The sequence below is a fragment of the Dinoponera quadriceps genome, unplaced genomic scaffold (genome assembly GCF_001313825.1).
Source record: "Dinoponera quadriceps isolate SergipeBrazil2010 unplaced genomic scaffold, ASM131382v1 scaffold278, whole genome shotgun sequence".
In the NCBI taxonomy this organism is placed as follows: domain Eukaryota; kingdom Metazoa; phylum Arthropoda; class Insecta; order Hymenoptera; family Formicidae; genus Dinoponera; species Dinoponera quadriceps.
Genome location: NW_014554664.1, coordinates 1,273,465 through 1,280,434, shown reverse-complemented (window position 1 = coordinate 1,280,434; position 6,970 = coordinate 1,273,465).

The following is a 6,970-nucleotide window of genomic DNA, read 5'->3' as shown; positions in this document are numbered from 1 at the left end:
TGATATTAAATATTATATTAATATTATATAAAATTATTTTCCTGAATACCTTTTTTCTAAAATGTCGACTTTTTACTTTTATATATCATTTCTCTTTACTGGAAATTTTAATAATTAAAATATGATATTTATCGCGAAGGTTTCCAAAAAGTCTGAACTTATTAGTCATATCCAAAATTTTATCTTATTAGTCATATCCAAAATTAGTTTTATTAGTCATATCCAAAATTTTACAAAACTATAAGTCTAAGACTATATATATGTGAAAAGATCAAATGCACCTTTTCAAAATATATCTTTTTGAAGATATGCTCGTTCCTATATTACGAAACGGGATATTTCAAATACTCGTTCAAACAAACGCTATATATTAACGAAAACCATATGAAAAAATATATATTTATTTGAAAAAAATTCAAGCAAGTTAATATTTCTATTTAAGACTATAAATATTTTTATTGTGTTATTTGAATAAATATTAACATCTCTGGTGCTCTATCTTTTTCTCTTTCTCTCTCTTTCTCTCTGTGCAACAGTGTCTGAGGATTGCTACGTTTTACCTCATTTTACAATAGTTCTTCGTCAACACGGACTGAGAATGTTTTGCGAAATAATCGCGAGACGCAATTTATGAATTCCAGCCGAGAACACGAGGATGACGGAACCAGAATTTATGACTTTTTTATCTTTCGCTCTCGCTCCCTCCCTTCTCTCTCTCTCTCTCTGCCGGTCCGTCTCTTCACTTCTCTTTTTCTCTCCTCACGAAACGTTGCGTCTCCTCACTCATCCTTGCGAAACGATCATTTTAATGTTGTAGCAGATGGTTGTTCTTGATCAACTGCATAAATTGGACAAACTCGGCGTTTTTATTTACACACAAGCACGCGTTGACGCACAAGCGAGAACGTTGCGTGATTCTGCGCTAGCCTAACGAATTCGTCGCCGGCGTATTTTCGACACACGTGAACTTTTTTATGAGAGCGCAATTTCAGAAATTAGCGGGTGTCGCGACGAATTGTTGTGCAAGCGTCCGGTGTTGCTACCAATCTACCAATTTCAACCGGTGTTCCTTTCTTTTTTTTGCAACTTGCGTCAATGTGGCAGTGTCACTTCAACGCATTTTCATTAGTTTTACGCAATGACTAGCCTCTGAATGTTTTCTAATTGAATTAATTGGCTAGGTACATCGATATATTAAAAAGAAAATTGAAATACCTGTTTCCTCACTGGGACTATTTTAATTAACGACAAAGCGAGAAAATATATATGTAAAAGTTTTGCAAAGTGTATCGTTCGTTCTTACAAAAAGATATATCCGTATGATAACATTCATGATAGACTGAGCGCATTTGCGAGATATTCTAGAAACTTTTCTCTTTTTCTAATAAAGAATTAATCAATGAATAATAATAATCCTAATAATCAATAAATAAACGAAAAATGAATGTGATATGTAATCTACTTTTTAGATTAACGTGACATGTAACCTCGCATGATTTTGTCGCGTTAATTTTGTCGTTATTTATTGGTTAATAGAGTAAAAGAAAAGTTTTCGGTAAGCTAAGGTTAATTGGTTAATAGAGTAAAAGAAAAGTTTTAAGTAAGATTAAGTAAAAAAGTAATCCGTATAACTTAATATAATACAATCGGATTTAACGTAACAAGAATGTTTAACGTATCGGTATGGCGAGAAAAACATCATTATATAATACAAGGAAGATAATAATTACGCAGTGTATGCGTGTGTTTTGAGGAGCGAAGTGGGATTGGAGATTGGATTGAAATGATTAAAAGTCATGTTTAAATATGAAATAGAGACTTACGTTTTAGGTGAATCAACTGTGGTGAATAGTACGTAGAACATGGGTTCGTTGATTGTGGTGTGTTGGATTTATGGGATCCCGGAATACCGAGAGAAATAGTTCACTTATGAGATCCCGACTTGCACAGCGAGTTGTTCGGCAGCAGAAGGCGAAGTGAAAATGACTCACTGACTGACTACGGTTAAATCGAGCAATTCTGATACTCGGACTAATTACCGGAATATCGAAACGAATATCTTTAAGAAATCCCGAGTTACGCACAGCGAGTTTTCACAAAACAAGTGGCATTGGAGAGATCCCGATCCGAACAACAAAGGCGAAGTCGTGGCGGAAACCGTAATTGCACGAATGCAAAAGAAGTTGAAAATGATAATACGCGACAGTGGTCAAACGGGCAAAGAGTGCTCGCGGCAAGAGGCTTATATAAGGAAAATTTTTGGGGGTGGCGGATGACGATCGTCAATGAGAGGAGTTTGCGTGGAAAACGGATATAGAGGATTGGAAAACGGATACCCTAGCAAATTCCTGGTATCATCTAGATGTCATAAACGATCCTAAGAACCTAATCCCATCAAAGTCTGAGTCCGACAGACTATGTATGAAGGCGGATAAGATCGCAGACGCGTTGGGAAGCTCATGACGCAATTTGGCGACGCGTAATCGTATCTTTTTACAACAGCGCTTGCCCAAATCCGTTTGTTTCCCGATCATAAAAAAAAAATTTGCTGCTCTCAAGATACCCAGGATGTAACAACTACGTGCCTTACGTGAAGGCGAAAAAGATGGACAGACGCGTTGGGAAACACATGGCGCGTTTAACGGCGAGCCATCGTAATCTTATCCTTTTTACAATAGCGCTTGCCCGAAGTCCGTCTGCTTCCCGAATATATATATAAAAAAAGGAATTCGTTGTTTCCGAGGTACCCAGAACGTAACACAGTCATCGTTCATCTAATTCATTTTCCTCGTTGTTGTAGAGCGTTTTACAGAGATCATAAATAACATTGTTATGCAATATTCGAAATTTATATTCACATATATTTGCGATATTCGCTGCTTGTATTTGCATTTTCAAATCGACTCAAACAACGCGTACCTTGAGAAAAACAAAAGACGGTTAATCTTAGAATATCAAGGTCAGTCGGACTTGTTCTAACGATAAGAGAAAAGTGCCAGTAGTAATATGCATAAGGTTGTTATCGTTACAACTATTACAATACTCCTACAAGGATAAGGTCCCCAACTGTATTCATTTCATTATATAATTACAATTGCAATTAACAAAGACTTCTTTTTTCAATACCATAATGCGAAAGGAAAACTAAATCAACGTAGAAAGAGACAAATTTAGCAAGACAATAAATCCTGGGAAAAGAAAGACTCGATATGCAGAAATGACTGCATTTTTTTCCACGTCAGGCAAATAAAATGATGAATTAATTATTTTCACGTTTTCTGCATTCGGCTTACATAAATCTCGACATAAACTTGAGTGATGCAGAAGGTGTGCCGTGCAAATAATTATTCTCCTTTTTCTTCAAATTAATACGATGCACTTCAATATTATGTTAATTGTTAACGGGTAACAGTGAAAGAAAGTAAATAATGGGGAGTAAATAATAACATAATCTCGTAACAATAGATTCCCCTGCTTATTTGCGACTAATCGTTAATATTCATCGATACACAACGTGTCTTCAAAAGATGCATCTGTGTATATTCATGTGTTAAACCTTTCGGAATATTCACTCGCGAAAACTCACTCGTTCTCGCAGCGATCTGACTCATCGTCTGTTATTTGTTTGTCATTGCTTCTTTAACCCTTTCAGAGACGAATTCATTGAAATCAGAGAAAATACTGATGTGATTTTAAAATGGTATAAATACGACTGTTAATTGTGTAAAGAGATTTCTCCTTTTTCCTGTGGTGTTTCGTTAAGAATGTTTGCTCACAGTGCTATTTATCATGTTATTGTCAACGACATTTGAATTATAAAGAAAATAATTACGTATAATAGAATCGACTTCAATGACCTTGAAGTACGTTAGAATATAATGAGCGATAATAATTGTCTTTCAAATTTTTTGTTAATATTTTATACTTTGTAATAAATATAGGCTTTTAATTTTGTGTCAAGAACATTCAGTGATCTTCGACATACTTCGAGATTATTGAAATTGATGAATTATTGTCGGAATAACCGAATTAAAACTGACTCTTACGAAACTTTTGCCATTTTTTCTTGATTGAACAAATCATAGAGCTATATTTAAAATTTCTTTCGTTTTTTATTACCGTCGCTAAAATAAATAAAGGAACATGAATATAAGTTCCCATTTAAATTGGTAATTGTTGCTCATGTGAAGAATAGAAGAAAGCCGAAGAAATATAAATATTTATACGTCGTTAGTCTATACTGAAAATAGAGTTTGCGAACATAAATAGATGCATCCGTAGCATTTCCAAGAAACGTTAATTTTAAAAATTAAATTTAATTCCGAGATTTAATTTCAATATCGCACGCATTTATTTATTATTTATTTATTTATTTATTACTTTACATATCACTTTATATATTATTTATTTTCGCGACTTAATATGAAAGCGGCACAAATAGGAGAAAAACCGCAAAAATCTTGTGTTGTTTTTTTGCGTCGTCAATTTTGCGTCTTTATTCTCAAATTGTATCGTTTTTGAACGATGCGATACATACTTGGCAACAAATTAATTCCGAAGACGTGCGAAGTTAACGCGATCATGGATCATCGCCATAGTAGTTTTATTGCCGATACGAGAAGTCATCGTTAGAAGCTGTTAGATAACGCAGATGTTGCTCAATCATCATGATGATCGCGTTTGACGCGTACAGCACTTCGCCGACGATACACAAAAGACATTCATCATCGCACAACGTTTCAAGATCGTTATCGGTTCGCGTTCGTTTCGAAGTCTCATGCTCCCAAACTAGATTAGAAATTAAAGATCGCAGATAAAAGATCTCGAAGAATCGATCAATCTCGATTTTTTACTCATTCCAATTAAGCTTCATTTCTCAATCTCTAAGACTCAGATATATTTTTTAATTGTTCAACTTTTTAATTTCTTTACTTTTACTTTGTATTTCTCTCTCTCTCATTACAGAATTCTCATTCATTGTTTTTTCTATTTTCTATTTACTTTATTCATTCTTATATATATAAAAGCACCTAAAAAGTTAAAACTAACACAATTATTAACACTTCTCTCTCTACAGTCTTATGTAAAAATACACTACATTTACTTCTTGTTAATCGTTCCTTATCCGAAACGATTCTTTATCATTTGAGAAGAATAATCCCCGAGCGTATAATAAATCCATTCGTCTACCTATCCATCTGTCCGATATCCAATCTAATACGGGCTTAAGTCGGAGACACTCCGTACCCTGCGAACGGAATGGAAATTGGCGAGTTTCGCTCTTACACACAAGCCTGTGTGCAACCAGATCGACTCGGTTCTACAAAGAGAAGGCAAGGGAGGAAAAGAGAGAGAGAGGGTCGGGAGCAGCGGAGCGGCTCCGTTGCGTGGCGTAACGGAGCGGCGAAATATGACGGTCGTCGCGAGGAGGAAGATGTGGTCAGCTGTAAATCGGAGCAGAGCGTTGACCTTGCAGCGCAGCGGCTGTCCGCAAACTATCGCATTCCAGCTAGGAAAGAGAGCTGTGAGCGAATCGCTTCTCGGTCTTGAGACGAACTCGCTGATCCAGTAATAGCGAGCGTAATTTTCATATTTACTACAAATACATAGGCAAATACACACGCGCGTACACACGCATGCATAACATTAGCATAAATATATTATGTAAGACGCAGCGTGATTGAGTCTGGTGCGACCGTTCGATTGAAATAGCGTTGAATAAATATGTTGTATTATCGAAGCCGCGTTCGCGTTTAAAAAGCATGCTTCAAGGTCAATTAAAAATGGAAACGTTCGGAAATAAAGTCGTCGATTAAATGCGAAAGTACTCGAGATTTCGTTTAAGCTGATTTCCAGAGATATTGATAGAAATCAGTGAATAAGTGAATATTATTGCATATAACCAGCGTGAATCAGAATATATGTGATTTAAAAATAATACTGAAAGATCGATCGAGGTTGTTCCATACATTATCCTGGTAGAACGCAACGCTTATTGACCAGTTCTGGACGCTTCTCATCGACTGCAGTTTCCAATTGCAGGCGATACTTATTCAAATGAAGAGTTTGATTGTTTGGTAATAGTGCGAAGTGACATGACACCTGTTCAATCTCAGCAGATGCAAATTGTTACTTTTTTCTGGATAAAAACCAACCTTTCGAGCGGTCAGTGGTGCTTAATTTTGCTTAGTTCAGGATTTTTGCGGTGAATATTGTTGTGAATGATCCATTTCTCATCGCCGGTCATTTAAGAAATGGTTCGTTGTCGAATTTAAGCAACAAATCACAAATGGAGACGTGGTCCATTAAATTCCTTTCGATTAAATCGTGCCCAAATATCGTGACGATTCAGGTATTCAAACTTGTGTAGATAGTTTTCAACGCTGGATTTCGATATATTATCTCTCGAGTCATTTGACGTGGGTGTTATTTTCCATTAGTACCTTTATTCGATCTTTATCAATCTTAGTCGATCTTTCCAAATGTGGAGCGTCTCCGACAAAGAAATTTCCTGTACGAAACTTCGCAAACCAAAATTTAGCAAAATCTCTTCAAATTGGCACAGTCGATCGCTTATGGTCTCTTCACCGTATGTCACATATCTTCTTTCTTTTGCACAGCGTTTTTGTCCTTACGATAATAATAAAGCATAATGTGCTGAAAATGCGCTTTATTTCCCTCCATTTTCAACTTTCTGCGAAACGTAATAAACACAATCAATCTTCACACCTCTTTTCTTAATAATCTACTAAAATGTTAACTTTTAAGTTATATATACGTATGTGAAGTTGGCATCAAATATACTCACATCAGACGTGAAATAAACGCTACCTTAAAAAAAAGCGAAAAGATTCATTGGCCAACCCAATATATACAAAACTATACACATACATATACCAAATTTTTAATTTCTCAAAAATTAATTTTTTCACTATTTTATTATTTTTATTTATCCCCCCCCCCCCCCCAA